The 15,559-nt window shown below is 40.1% G+C and overlaps 1 protein-coding gene across 4 annotated transcripts in view; it reads right to left on the bottom strand.

Moving 5' to 3' along the window:
• Positions 1 to 15,559, bottom strand: part of THSD7B (thrombospondin type 1 domain containing 7B) — a 780,632-nt gene that overhangs the window by 636,417 nt on the left and 128,656 nt on the right. The gene's annotated exons all lie outside the window — the stretch shown is intronic.

The following is a 15,559-nucleotide window of genomic DNA, read 5'->3' as shown; positions in this document are numbered from 1 at the left end:
GGAACCAAGTGAGAAATAGTAATACCACTATCTTAAACTGAAGATTTCATGCTAATTTAATAAGCTGGGGTGAGGCGGGGGGAGGATAACTCAAACTGAAAAGTTTGAGATTGGAAAACTTCATAATTTGTAACCATCATATCATAGTCAAAAATGTTTCTGATGAAAGCTATTGATGATTTATCCAAACAGGCTCCTATAGGAGACTGATAAACCAATATGAATTTGAATGCTATTTTTCTAGGTATTTCGATAAACCTTCTTTTTTTTTTTTTTTTTTTTTTTTTTTTTTTTTTTTTGTTGAGACGGAGTCTCGCTCTGTCGCCCAGGCTGGAGTGCAGTGGCCGGATCTCAGCTCACTGCAAGCTCCGCCTCCCGGATTTACGCCATTCTCCTGCCTCAGCCTCCCGAGTAGCTGGGACTACAGGCGCCCGCCACCTCGCCCGGCTAGTTTTTTGTATTTTTTAGTAGAGACGGGGTTTCACCGTGTTAGCCAGGATGGTCTCGATCTCCTGACCTAGTGATCCGCCCGTCTCGGCCTCCCAAAGTGCTGGGATTACAGGCTTGAGCCACCGCGCCCGGCCGATAAACCTTCTTTTTACAGCCTCATAATAATGCTGTCTTTAACATAGGCTCAGTGGCTCTAATTGCGTATTTTAGAAATGGGATCCAGAGGTCTATTCAAAGAAGCTCAATGCCAAGACTAAAGAATGAAGCCATTGATTCGTGGCAAACAGTATCAGGATGTGAGTCCTTCTCCACTGTAAACTACCAAGCATTATCTGCCTCCTCCATCGCTACCTATGAGTGTGGAGGTAAAGACAGGTGCTATGGCAACTTAGTCTTCACACTGATGAACTATCTGGATCAAAAAGGAGGCAAGGGAAGGTAAGAGACTCCAGAAAACTAAACGATCTGGAAGCTGAACTTCAGACACAGGGAGAAGCATGGGGAAAATACATTTTCTATATCATGCACTTGGACCACAATAAAACGCTCTATGGAATGGGTACAAGTCCTGGAGATCCTAAACAACTTCAAAACTGAGTTCTACTGCTCACAAGCTTTGTGACTTTGAGTGAATTTCTAAACTTAATGCTTGGCTCTTGCACTTGTGATACAAGCCCAACTAAGCCTCCTTTGCATTGCTGGTGGAAGGAAATGAGTGGATGCATACTAACCGTCTGCCTGGCCTGGTAGGCACTCCAGGAATGGCATTATTTTTACCAGGTCTGCTGCATGAAGCCACCAAGTCCTTTCGAGTCCACAAGGAGCAACCTGAACCCGTAGACTGGAATATTCTCACTGCCCAACATGGCAGAGGTTAGTATGTGCTCTTACAACCCGATTCCCCACAGACCACAGATAACCAGCACATTCTCATGACTAATAAATGCACTGGAAAACTTTCAGCATTTGTGTGTGTGTGGTAGCTGGTACTGGATTAAAAAAAATAAAAACAAGAAACAAAAACAAAAAACATCCATCATCACCTGTACCTGTACTTCTTCCCTCTAGCAAAATTTAGACCAATTACTAGGGAAAGAAAGCAATTGTTAGGGAAAGCTAGTATAGTTCTTTATCTCCTTTTATGCCAGAAGGTGAGTGGAAAGTGATGACTGATTATCTTTACAATTGTTTTAAAATGCACTTCAAGTATAGGCACTTAACATACACTCACAGACCTGAAAATGTACTGTCAGGTTAGAAGAAATCTCCTTTTGTTGTTGTTGTTGTATTTAATACCAGATCTTATTATAACCATCCAAAAACTATTAAGCACTTACTGTACAAGGAACTAATTTAGGACTCAGGCTCTGGAATCAGAGTGGGTTTGAACCTTGGCACCTTGGTTCTGCCACTCACTTGCTGTGTAACCATGGGCCAGGTACTTTACCTCTGCTTCAGCCTAGAAAATGGAAATGCTAACAGCACCAATCTCTTAACAATCCATGTGAGGCAAAATAATATAAAACAATTGATAAGAAGTATTTGCAATACTACCTGACCATTAAGAAAAAGTAGCAAGTGTTAGCAATTATGCTTAGTATTACTGAGTGAATCTCACAGGTCTAGAAAGAAATGTAATAAGCTGTTCAGAGTAAACTGTAGAATTTGAAATAGCATTTTTTAATAAAGTTCCTAAAAACTCTGTGATACTTACTTGCCTGCCACTATCACAGGAAAAGCATCATATAAACATATTTACACCTGATAAAGGAGGTGCAGCAATTTATGATAAAGTCCTGTCTCCATCTCGGACTGAATACTCTGATTATTTCTACGCTGTGAAAAACTAACTGTTTCCCTCTGCTTTGGAAAGGATTTTTTGTAAGTCCCTTAACTCGTTTCAGAGCAAATGTGAATACTAAAATGTCTTGAAAAAGGCTAGTATCTCACTTCATTGCATGGATGTGGTTCCACTCCACTTAAGATTCTCCCCTAGAGATAAAACCGTCTTCTGTTTGTGATGTTTCATCCCCCTAACAGTCCAACTCCCATCAAAGATCACCCAGAAGCCATGTTTGTGTTTTTTCAGGCTAAAATGCAATTATTTTTATCTTGAATTTTTCTAGTCTAAAATGCCATCTTCAAAATTTCATTGTATTTATCTTGCCTATCTCTTTATTGTTTTCAATCATGTTTCTGGTAACATAGCTCAACATTAAACAGTTGTATGGTGCCTATCATGTAATAGACACTGATCACAACATTTCACATAATTCATTTTAATTCTGTCTTACGATGCAGTATATTAGTCTGTTTTCATGCTGCTGATAAAGATATACCCAAGACCGGCAAAAAAAAAAAAAAAAAAATAGGTTTAATTGGATTTACAGTTCCACATGGCTGGGAAGGCCTCAGAATTATGGTGGGGGGGGGGTGAAAGGCACTTTTCACATTGTGGTGGCAGGAGACAATGAGGAAGAAGCAAAAGCAGAAACCCCTGATAAACCCATCAGATCTCATGAGACTTACTCACTATCACGAAAATAGCAGGGGAAAGATGGGCTCCCATGATTCAATTACCTCCCAATAGGTCTCTCCCACAAAATGTGGGAATTCTGGGAGATAAAATTCAAGTTGCAATTTGTTGGGGGGGGCACAGTCAAATCATGTCATTCCACCCCTGGTCCCTCCCAAATCTCATGTCCTCATATTTTAAAACCAATCATGCCTTCCCAACAGTCTCCTAAAGTATAAACTCATTTCAGCATTAACTCAAAAGTCCATAGTCTAACATCTCATCTGAGACAAGTCACTTCTGCCTATGAGCCTGTAAAATCAAAAGCTAGTTACATCCTAGATACAATGGGGGTACAGGTATTGGGTAAATACAGCTATTCCAAATGGGAGAAATTGGCCAAAACAAAGGGATTACAGGGCCTATGTAAGTCCAAAATCCAGTGGGGCAGTCAAATTTTAAGGCTCCAAAATGATCTGCTTTGACTCCAAGTCTCACATCCAGGTTACACTGATGCAAAAGGTGGGTTCCCATGGTCTTGGGCAGCTCCACCCCAGTGGCTTTAAAGGGTACAGCCTCCCTCCCGACTGCTTTCATGGGTTGGTGTTGAGTGTCTGTGGCTTTTCCAGATGCATGGTTCGAGCTGTCAGTAGATCTATCATTCGAGGGTCTGGAGGATGGTGGCTCTCTTCTCACAGGTTCCCTAGGCAGCACTCCACTAGGGACTCTGTGTGGGGGCTCCAACCCCCACATTTCCCTTCTGTACTGCCCTAGCAGAGGTTCTCCATGAGGGCCCCACCCTTGCAGTAAACTGTTGCCTGGGCATCCAGGCATTTCCACACATCTCCTGAAATCTAGGCAGAGGTTCCCAAACCTTAATTCTTGACTTCTGTGTACCCACAGGCTCAATACCACATGGAAGCTGCCAAAGCTTAGGGCTTCCACCCTCTGAAGCCCCAGCCTGAGCTATACATTGGCCCCGTTTAGCCATGGCTCGAGAGGCTGGGAAACAGGGCACCAAGTCCCCAGGCTGCACACAGCATGGGGATCATAGGCCTGGCCCATGAAACCACTTTTTCCTCCTGGGCCTCCAGGCCTGCGATGGGAGGGGCTGCCATGAAGGCCTCTGACATGGCCTGGAGACATTTTCCCCATGGTCTTGGGGATTAGCATTAGGCTCCTTGCTACTTATGTAAATTTCTGCAGCTGACTTGAATTTCTCCCCAGAAAATGGGTTTTTCTTTTCTATTGCATAGTCAGGTTGCAAATTTTCTGAACTTTTATGCTATATTTCCCTTTTAAAACCGAATGTCTTTAACAGTACCCAAGTCACTTCTTGAATGCTTTGCTGCTTAGAAATTTCTTCCACCAGAGGCCCTAAATCGTCTCTCTCAAGTTCAAAGTTCCAAAAATCTCTAGGGCAGGGGTAAAATGCCGACAGTCTCTTTGCTAAAACATAATAAGAGTCACCTTTGCTCCAATTCCCAAAAAGTTCCTCATTTCCATCTAAGATCACCTCAGCCATCATTTTTATTGTCCATATTGCTATCAGCATTTGGGGCAAAGCCATTCAACAAGTCTCTAGGAAACTCCAAACTTTCCCACATTTTCCTGTCTTCTTCTGAGCCCTTCAAACTCTTCCAATCTCTGTTACTCAGTTCCAAAGTCGCTTCCACATTTTTGGGTATCTTTTCAGCAATGCACCACTCTACTGGTACCAATTTACTGTATTAGTTCATTTTCATGCTGCTGATAAAGACATACCCGAGACTGGGAAGAAAAAGAGGTTTAATTGGACTTACAGTTCCACATGACTGAGGAGGCCTCAGAATCATGGCAGAAAGTGAAAGGTATTTCTTACATGGCAGCACCAAGAGAAAATGAGGAAGAAGCAAAAGCAGAAACCCCTGATAAACCCATCTGACCTTGTGAGACTTATTCATTATCACAAGAATAGCAGGGGGAAAACCAGTCCCCATGATTCAATTACCTCCCACTGGGTCCCTCCTACAACACGTGGGAATTTTGGGAGACACAATTCAAGTTGAGATTTGGCTGAGGGCACAGCCAAACTATATCGGTTAATAATATTATTATGACCTATTTACAGGTGATAAAACCAAAGCAAATAGAGCTTGAATTGACTGCCCAGAGTAATACAGCTGGAAAGCACACATACCACTGTGTTAAACCCTTTAGTTCCTCCCCTTTAGTTCCTCCTTTTTTTTTTTTTTTTTTTTTTTTGAGATGGAGTCTCATTCTGTTGCCCAGGCTGGAGTGCAGTGGTGCTATCTCAACTCACTGCAACCTCCGCCTCCCAGGTTCAAGCAATTTTCCCTGCCTCAACCTCATGAGTAGCTGGGATTATGGGCATCCACCAGTACGCCTGGCTAATTTTTGTATTGTTAGTAGAGACAGGGTTTTGCCACGTGTGCCACGTTGCCCAGGCTGGTCTTGAACTCCTGACCTCAGGTGATCTGCCCACCTCGGCCTCCCAAAGTGCTGGGATTACATGAGCCACTGCACCTGGTCCCTCCTTTCTTCCTCCCTCTCTCTCTTCCTGCATTCCACTATCCAACAGTCCATCAATCCATCAGTGACGCATGGACCTGCTATCCATCCATCCATCCATACATTTATCCATCTGTCCCTCCCTTCATCTAGCTATGAACCAAGAAGTGGATGGAAAGGAAGAAGGAATTAAAGCATATGTTTAGAAATTTGGAATTTAACTAATTCAAATATATCCGTAGGATTTGGTGGCTGTAAAGTGCTCTCTTGTAGTAGTCGCAGCATGGCATGCATTATTAAAGAAACTGATTTGAATGAGTGTCAATTTTTCAAAATGCAGAGACTAGCTCTATTCAAGAGTCCCAGCAGAGTAGAAGGTACACATACAATCTTGCTATACAGCAGTCATGTCACCAAGATATGAACATTACATCTATAAGGAAAGACATTATCAACAATTGTTTCCATTTTTTAGTATGAAGAAAGCTAGGTAGGAGTATGTCTAAAGTATCTTTCCTTCCTTAATGAAACTGCTATTGATTTTTCATGCTAGTGAATCATTGCCTTGAAGCAATTTCTTTTAGCTGCAGGTTCTCACATTTAATTTGGATGTATGCTTAAGGGAGAGTTTATCAATAAAATCTCCAGAGGAACGCCAAAAGGTTTTTGTTAGAAAGAAACTGCGAAAGCAATTTTATCAATTTTGTTAAACACACAGATGATCAAAGAATTATTAATGAATGGCATTTAAAGAGCAATTTCAACATGAATATGGGTCATATCAACATAATCATCACTCCAAACGTTCTCAGTGGTTACAAACATTAAAGATTTCTAAGAGCAAAACATGAATTTTCCTGCCCTTACAGAAAACAGTAGCATGTGCCTTGGCCAAAAGCCAACCTTAAAGTTGACTTTGCTGACCAAAATTAATATTTGCCAAGTTATTTCAGAATCATCCTTTAGTATGTATTAGCTACTGAACAAAGCATGATCTTCATAATATCTTTATCAATCTCATTTGATCTTCATAATTCTATAATTAAGGCACCTTAAAGTCTGATTTTATACATAAAGGCTTAGAGAATTGATACAGAATATCAAAATACCATTTACAAAATGATATCATTTATAAAAATATCATTTACAAAATGGTATAATTTAGGGTGATTTTACAATATAGCAAAACCAGCATTCAAACTCATGTTTATGTGTTTCCAGAATCCACATTCATAACTCCTGAACTGTTCATGTATGCAAAGCAGTTTGATTCTTCTCCATGTACTGAAAAGCCTTTGAATAAAGACATATTTTCATAACATTCACTAACACCTCAGGACCATAAATTTTTCAGCTAATTAAGTTATATCTGTACAAAGTCGATAATCTCAAAACCCATGTGCCTGTTAGAAAACAAGATTTTTTAAAATATAAAAACATTCTTGAGGTTCAACTTACTTATAATCTTGACTATATATGGATATCATTAAATCCCACATGTGAGTGACTAATCCCAAATACGAGTGAACACAAGCCTCCATTCCTAAAAGCTCCACTACCCAGAATGCCACTACCATGGCCAAGACTCATTCTGGAACCATACATCCAGTGATGGTTCTTAGCCCTTCCTCTCTGAACTCTCTTCATTCCCTCTTGGCTCTGCTCCTGCTTGGCACCTTTTGCTCAAGAGCATGTTCTGTCTATACTCCATTCTAGCTGTCTGTAGTTCACCTTGCTTCCTCCCCGCTGGCAGAGTTACTCCATAGACTGAGGACACACTATTGGACTCCTCTTTCTCCATGAAACTGCTCCCAGATTGCTATTCTTGAAAGGTGCTCAAGCCAGCAGAGCTATTTCCCCACAGGCTACAGAGGGGCCTCAAAGTCAATATATATCTAAAGACCTGATCCTGTTCTGTTTGCCAACCACATTCCTAGGCTATTACACTCTCGGGGTTCTCAGCATGCCTTCCCATTATGCCAGTAATCTGTGCTCACCCCCAAGGAAATAGTAAAGAAAACCAAACAGTAACAATAACAAAACCAGAACAAAACAATCAATAACAACAACAGGAAAGAATGTAAGTAGCCTGGCCATATTACAAATACGGAAGCATCATGTGGATTCTACTGATTTAGTAATTTCAAACACTGTTTAGGACATGCTCACAAGCCCTCGATTAACAACTTCATCCACTTTTCCCCTTATTTCCAATATGGTTTTGGACTACATTTTAGATACTGCCTGATGAACATTCTGGGTTTCTTAGATAAACATAAGCTCAAATGGATTTTCCAAACTCATTTGTGTATTTCATCATGCATTCATTCCTCCCTGCTCACTACGCATTTATTGAGCTCAGAACTCAGTAAGACTCTGGAATCACAACTTTGCTGGAAGAAACTATTTCACAAAGATGTGTAAGAAATGGCCTTGCCTTCAAAGGGGTTCTGTTCCAGGAGCACCAACAGTAGAGTATCAGTATTTCATTTTTGGATAAAGGAAAGTTATCTTGCTATTCCTCCTTGTTTTTGTCTCATTACCCAACCTCCAACCCTCATTTTTTCAACATCTTCCTGTGCCATCTTGCCATTTTCAAGCATTTAGAACTGAACATCTCATTTCAGTCCTTGCCTTGGGTGTCACAAGCTTGAAGTGATGATTCTGGTGCATTTTCTAGGGCAGACCCACTTTTTTTTTTTTTTTTTTTTTTTGAGACAAGGTCTTGCTCTGTTACCCGGGCTGGAGTGCAGTGGGGCAATCTTGACTCACTGCAACCTCCACCTCCCAGGTCCAAGTAATTCTCGTACCTTAGCCTCCCTAGTAGCTGGGACTACAGGCATGTACCATCATGCCTAACTTTTTTGTATTTTTAGCAGAGATGGGGTCTTGCGATGTTGGTCAGGCTGGTCTTGAACTCCTGACCTAAAGTGATTCTCCCACCTTGGTCTCCCAAAATGCTGGGATTACAGGTGTGAGCCACCACATCCAGCCTAGGATAGGTCCACTTTTAATTAATCTTTCCTGTTGTTCCCGTAAGTTTACTTTTTAAATGATGTTCTACTCTTATTTATGCAGAAAATATAATCCTCAGTAGCCATGCCTCAAAATGTCTTACTTCCTCCCTATAAAGAAAACGGGAATTCACTCGGCCTCTGAAGCTAGCTGGGTTGCTATGACTCAATCCAATTACCTAAGGTATTATGTCATTCATTCAAAATCACGCCCACTTTTCTGTGTTCATTCAGTAAGTATGTATTATTGGCAAATGTGTGCAAACTCAATCCTAGATGGCTGATGTATAGACATACGGCTTCCCAGGGAAGATCATCTCCAAATTAGACTCCAGATTACCTGATGGATTTCAGTCATATCAAATCCCACGTGGAAACTCAGTCCCAATTTTTAAAGCAGTTGCTTAGAAGCACAAGACTATTATCAATTATATTCCAGTTTGAATTCCAGCTTTGCTACTCATTTCACTATGTGACTTAGTTTCCTCAGATGTAATATAAGGATAATAATCTCGTAATTTTCTTGTGCATGAAGAGTCAATGAAATAAAGCATGTAAAAGCAATCAGAAATCTAACGGGCCAATCAACATAAATATTATTATTGCTGTTGTTATTTCTACCACATTATGTGAAAATTTTTAATATAATTTGACTTATCTATTATTAATTTTGTACATGGCACAATAACTTAATATAGTTCTAGAGATTTAAAATGAGCTCCAGGAAGTAAATTTTGGCAACCATATGCAACATTTGTCTACAAAAAATATTAAAACTATTAAAAAAAACATGAAGTGTTTTAAAGCAAGGCTGTCAAATTCTGTGAAAAGATTAAATGAAAAGTAAATCACTCAATTTTGAGAACTGTAAGATACGAAATTTGTAGGCAAATAAAAAAACTTCAGATAAATGTTTTTTCATCTATTATAGCCGCCTATGCCAAATTTCCTCTATTAGTGTCATCACTATCACCTAAAATACTGCACTGAAAGAAACATCCTACTGCTTAATGTTGGTGGCATTTATTTTCCAGCTTCAGAAGAAAAAACACAAACCTCTAAATTGAAATCTTTGTAGGTCAGCAACATACAGCAGTTACCTTTGCAAAAGGAGAAAAAGCCAATTTGTCAGTATCTGAAACCATAATTATTCAGCTTCTCTTAACACAAAATAAAAATTCTCAGACTTTGTAGATTTTGTAGATTTTTAGTAATTTACTAAAATAGTTAATGGAACTGAATGGATGTTCACTTCTAGGCATAAATAATATTAAGATAATAACAGTTTAATTGCTTAGGTATTAAATAAATTACTTCCTTCATGGTTCTTATTTATCATTTTATTAATTTACTTTGTATTTTGTCTCTTGGCTATCAATTCCTGTGATCCAATATAGGTAGAATGAAGTATATCCACTTTCACAGGATCTGATAAAATAAGTAAAAAATTTAAACTTTCACTTCAATTTTTAAAACAGTATTTCTACCTTTGTAACTGATTTAGAAAATAAATATTGGCGGCTACTTCTGTACAGAATTAAATTATGTTTCTCTTTTTGCCCATTTTAATAAAAAATATATTCAAATATTTTTGACAGTTCTTATTGAGAAAACTTGTATGAAAATGATACCTTGAACCCGGGCATGGTAGCTCATACCTGTAACCCCAGCACTTTGGGAGGCCAACGTAGGTGGATCACCTGTGGTCAGGGGTTCGAGGCCAGCCTGGCAAACAATGCAAAACCCTGTTTCTACTACATATACAAAAATTAGCCCGGCATGGTGGTGGGTGCCTGTAATCTCAGCTGCTCAGGAGACTGAGGTAGGAGAAATGCCTGAACCCAGGACATGGAGGTTGCAGTGAGCCAAGATCACACCACTGCACTCCAGCTTGGGTGACAAAGGGAGACCCTCTCTTAAAAAAAAGAAAAAAGAAAAAAAAAAACCTTGAAATTTAAGGAATCTATGAATATATGACTATTTTAAATGAAAGTTTGCATAGCTTGATACTTTCTATGAAGTTTAAGAATAATTTTCACATTATTTTTATTTCTTTTATTTTCATTTTAAAACAAACTAATATTGCCATAATTACTTGAGTGAAAATTTGATAGAAAAACTCAAAGAACCACTAAAAAGAAAGATCATTATTATTTGTCATACTTCTTCTCTTCTATTCTTCATGCAGAGTCACCTGTCAATTCTTTATTTCCTAAACAGAAAACAGTGAAGGATTCTGGAAAAGTTACAGTACAACTTCCTAGTCAAATATATCAATATACTAAATTACTATTTTGATGAATCCATACTCTGACTTTTTTGTTAACATCATCGATGAATTCAAGACATATAAAAATGATCCTAAAAATCTCAGATTTATTTGCTTGACTCTACTCCCCCTCTCCAATAAGTGCTTTCTTCTCATTGGCAAGTCCTGCAAGTACAAAAATAATAAACTCAGCTGTGCACTGCACCTTACCCTGTTCTCATTCTTTCTCAATAAATGGATATAGATGTATAGATGATCTATAAACACACATGTATATATTATACACAAACACACATGCATATGCTTTTTCTTTTTAGCCAATATTCAGAACTTGCTTTGGGTATTTAAAGTTAGGAAGTTCTCATAAAGTGTATCTGCCTGCTGCTGAACACTGAGAGTTATCTGGAAGCATCAGATTCTCTTAAAACTTCACTCCACACAAGGGAAATTGAATAAAAGAATGAATAAAAAAATATTTTTAAAGGCCCCTATTAAGAAATGGAAGAAAATGAGAAAAGGGATCATAGTGAGCATGGCAGAAGCTGTGAAAGGCAGAGAAGGCCAGGTTTAACGCATTGGAATGTTGAGACTGTGTTTCTTACCATTGAGGGGAACCTGTCTGCACTCACAGAGGTGCCTAGGCAAACAAAATGTCACAGCTTGATTCTGCCTTTAGCTGTGAGTTCTCCCCACCTGGTGTTCAAGATTCAGAGGCACATGCATGCCTCCCTCCCCTCCCCAAAATAAGAGGCTACAATGTTAGCCCCAACTGTCTTTTTCGATCTGACTGTCCCTGGAGTTCTGTTTTCGCAGGAGACCACATGCTCCCTCAGTTTTACATTATCCATAATGATCATTTGTCTCAATGCCTAATGATGTACTTGTCTCAAATGGCTGGTTATCATTGGCATGTTTGCCTGCAACCAAAAGTGATACACTATTCCTGATAGACAATATTGTATTAGATACCAGAACAGTCTACGAAGCTTAGTGAAGAGAACAGCGCCATCATAATTAGGCAGGATGACTATAAACCTGGCTATTAATTTAGGATCAATGACATGTTCTTGCTAATACATTAATGGAATAATTCATGCAAAGCACTTACCATAGTATTTAGTATACACAGCTATTATAGCTCTTTGCCATTGTTCAAAACAATATTTCTCATATAATCTTTGTCTTCGTCTTCTCATAATGCTTTTGATATATGTCTATTAGCTTTTCTTTCAATAATTGTCTATTTCTGTGCTGCCTCACCAACTAGATGGTAAACTCAAGAGTGGAGAGAGGGAATCATCACTGTATCCTCAAGGCCTAAACACAATAAATACCACGGAAGATGCCTCATAAATGCCTGACAGCCAACTAAAGGAGCAGAGGTAGAGTTGTGTAAGATTTCACTACTGAACTAAGTAGAATGATCATAAGAGTGTTCAATATATTATTTGGAAAACTGGATTCTGATTTCACCTCTACCAGTGATTTCCCGCATTGTCTTAGCAAACCCATGCAGAAGGAAAGTAAAATACACCTACATAGTTCATAGAGTTCTCATGAGGATTGCATTACACAGTAAGTGTGAAGGTGAAGGCCAAGGAAGCAGCGAATGAAGGAGTCACTTCCCCTCCCACAGTTGCCAGTTGAAAAACAAGAGGCTGTACCAGCTCCAACATTGTATGAGTCTGTGGAATCTCTATGCCAAAGGACACTAAAGTTCTCAGAAGAATAAAAACAAAAGAATCACATCAAATGGAACATGCATTTGCTAGAAGCAAATAATTTTTTTCCTCTCTCTTTTTTGATTCTCAGCTTTCTCTGTCTTCTTTATCCAACTTATTTCATGTCCTTCAGAATTATCTCCCAGTAAGACCCCAGGGCCAATCACTAAATGTTCCTTGGGATCTCCAGATCGCTCATTGCTTCTCCTCACCTGGGATGGACTGTCATTAGCTCAGCACCAGCTGTCCCACCCCTGAGTGTCCCAACATGGAAGATGATGACCCCCGCCACAGGGCAGGGAACCTCAGCCTGGCTCCAAGCACCTTGTTTCCAATCCTGGTGAACATGGAGTTATTTTCATTGATCCTTAGCCCATAACAGAAGAGGGAACTTTTCAGCAGCCATACCAGAACATGTCCCTGTCTCCTGCAGCACCAGCCCTAGAAGGATTTCTGAGTAGAAACCCTTCCAGTGGTTGGGGTGGTAAGTGACCCCTATCACTGCACATTACCCTAACCCATTGAGCTCAGCCACTGCCTCTCCTTCTCTGCATCTGCCTCCATCTCTAGGATCAGGATGACTCTTTCACTCAGACACCTTCCCACACTGCCCAGGCTTGTCCCAGGGTGGGTTACCTCTGCCACCACCAGGATGACTCAGGCATGTACCACCAGTCAATGTCACCACCTCCCCCATCTCCACATTTGCTGGAGTTGCCTGATATTCTCCCTACACACTGAATAGTATTGAATTAGAGGAAGGAGAAACATATTTTCTTGCCCATAAAAGGCCTCCTCTTATTCTTCCCTCCTCCTTGAGGAACATTTGGGGACACAACTGGGACTATGGGTTTTGTCACTGGCTTTAAGGTTTCCAAAAATCATGCTGCTGGCCCAGCTCAGACACACACACACACACACACACACACACCCCTACCTCACAGGAAGATTCTTCTAGGTACTGAGAACTCCTTTGAAAGTTCTATTCTTTCTACCACCTATCCTGAGAGCCTCATGTAAGGTGGTGGCCATGGCCACTGTGCTGGGACTCCAGGGAAAACCTCATGTCTTATTTATTTCTACTTGGCAAAGGGTTTTCTTAACAAGTATACCCAACCTCCCTGGAGGCACTAGCCTAGCTCTCTGGCCCTGTGATATGAGCCAGAGGCTGGCATCCTTCCATCTGTGCAACTTAGAATCACTGATCCTTTGGGTCAAGGGGTGAGCTGTGGTGCTGGCCCACCATGTGCCTCTGTCACCCAGGATAAAGGGCTGGGGTGAAGTAGGGTGAAAGACCTCCATCTTGTCCATACCCCTGCTCTGTGGCAGCATCACCTTTGAGGTGGACATGAGAAAAACACATGTAACAATGCTTTATTCTCTTCCTTAATTAAAAAAATATTCTGAAAGCAAGCAAGCAAGCAAACAATAGCAACAACAAAACAGAATCCTCAAAATTACCTGTCAGTGTCAGGGAAAGATTGCCTTCAAAACCATGTTATTTCTTTATAACCTCTTTTTTGCCCATTTACATCAGATCCTTGATCACCTTACTCCTTTTCCCCAGATAGAAACTTGGTCTTCCTATGCTAGCAGTTCAACACTAGCGATGATTCTATCTCCTGTGGAGCATTTATATGCCAGGTAACTGTGTAAAGTGTTTTAATACATTATCTAATTTCATACTTTTTTTAAAAAAAAATCTTTTTGGGGTAGCTGTCAATAACCTTATTTTACATAATCTGGCAAGGGCCATTGTAAAAGCTACATTAATGTTCACCAAGTAAATGATGGAATAGAGAACTCAGTAGAACACTGAGGCACAGCAGGGAGGCACAACTGAGCTACAGTCACACACTAGTAAGAACAGAGCTGGACACAAGCCAATTTTATCCAATCTCAAAATGCCTCTATGCTGGACCAGCTTGTAACACTGGTCATTCTTAGCACTGATTTTAAAATAAAGTTTTCTCCCATGTGCATATAATGCAGTGGCTGCTTCTTTTCGCAGGTTCCAGAGCCGCTGATGCTGGGCCAGTCTCCCAGGTGCTTCTTCTGTATCCAATGACGGTTCAGGAATCCTGGCCTTCCAATACATCACTGCGGACATTGCCACAGTATTTTTTTCATCTGTCCTTTCTCCTGTGACTGAGGGCCCTCTTCTGAATTTCTGACTTTACCTCCTATTTTTTTAATGACCTTCTACTATTTAGATTGTAAAATGTGGACTGTATACGTGAAGGTCCACCCTCCACTCCCTTATGGCAGGCTCTGGACCCCCATCCTCAGTGCATGTGGAAGAAGAAAGTGAACCATGCTTAGAATACTAAGGGGAGGATGGACTCAGAGGGTACATGGCCCAGTTCTATATCTGCTGCTCCAGCCTGTCCTCCTGGTCGACATTTTTCTCACTTGTTAATGAAAAGACCAGGTTCGCTGAGCTGAAGATCTCTTCCAGCTTGAAAACTATAAAAACACTGGCCTATGTTATGTTTCATAACAATCCAAACAATGACAATGACCTCTGAAACTATTAAAAAACAAATTTTACTTTTAGCTAACCTCTGGTGTCAGTTCCAACATCAAAGTTCAGACTGCTAATTAAATCATCCTAAACAAGGCGCCTATACATCCAATAAATTCAGTATATACTTCATGCGTCCTTCCCTCTGTTTTCTCAGCTTTAAACCCTTTAATGATTCTAGAATTTCCATTATGTGACTTAAGTGTACTCATCCTAGATTAAGTGGCAGCATTAAATTCAAGCATCTGACGTTTAGAGGTGAAGACCTTCAGGGAAATGCACTATTTCTGGGCCAGCCCAGGGTATCGAATATCAGTGACATATACTCTACATCTGTCCACTAATTCATTCTGAACACTGCTTCAACATACCTTCAAATCTGATTTTGGGCCTTGGGTTCTGTAATAATTAAATCATTCTCTGGTCTGAAAGCTGGCTTGTCTATTTCAAAATCAATCAAGGGCAAACAACTCTGAGTCTAACAAAGATAAGTAAGAGATGGTGAAACCTACCTTTTAATGCATCACTGGCTTTTATGCTGAATACAAGATGCTT

This window comes from Papio anubis, chromosome 10 (assembly GCF_008728515.1).
Source record: "Papio anubis isolate 15944 chromosome 10, Panubis1.0, whole genome shotgun sequence".
NCBI classification, from domain to species: domain Eukaryota; kingdom Metazoa; phylum Chordata; class Mammalia; order Primates; family Cercopithecidae; genus Papio; species Papio anubis.
The sequence above is the reverse complement of the archived record's forward strand: the minus strand, read 5'-3'. Positions and strand labels throughout refer to the sequence as shown.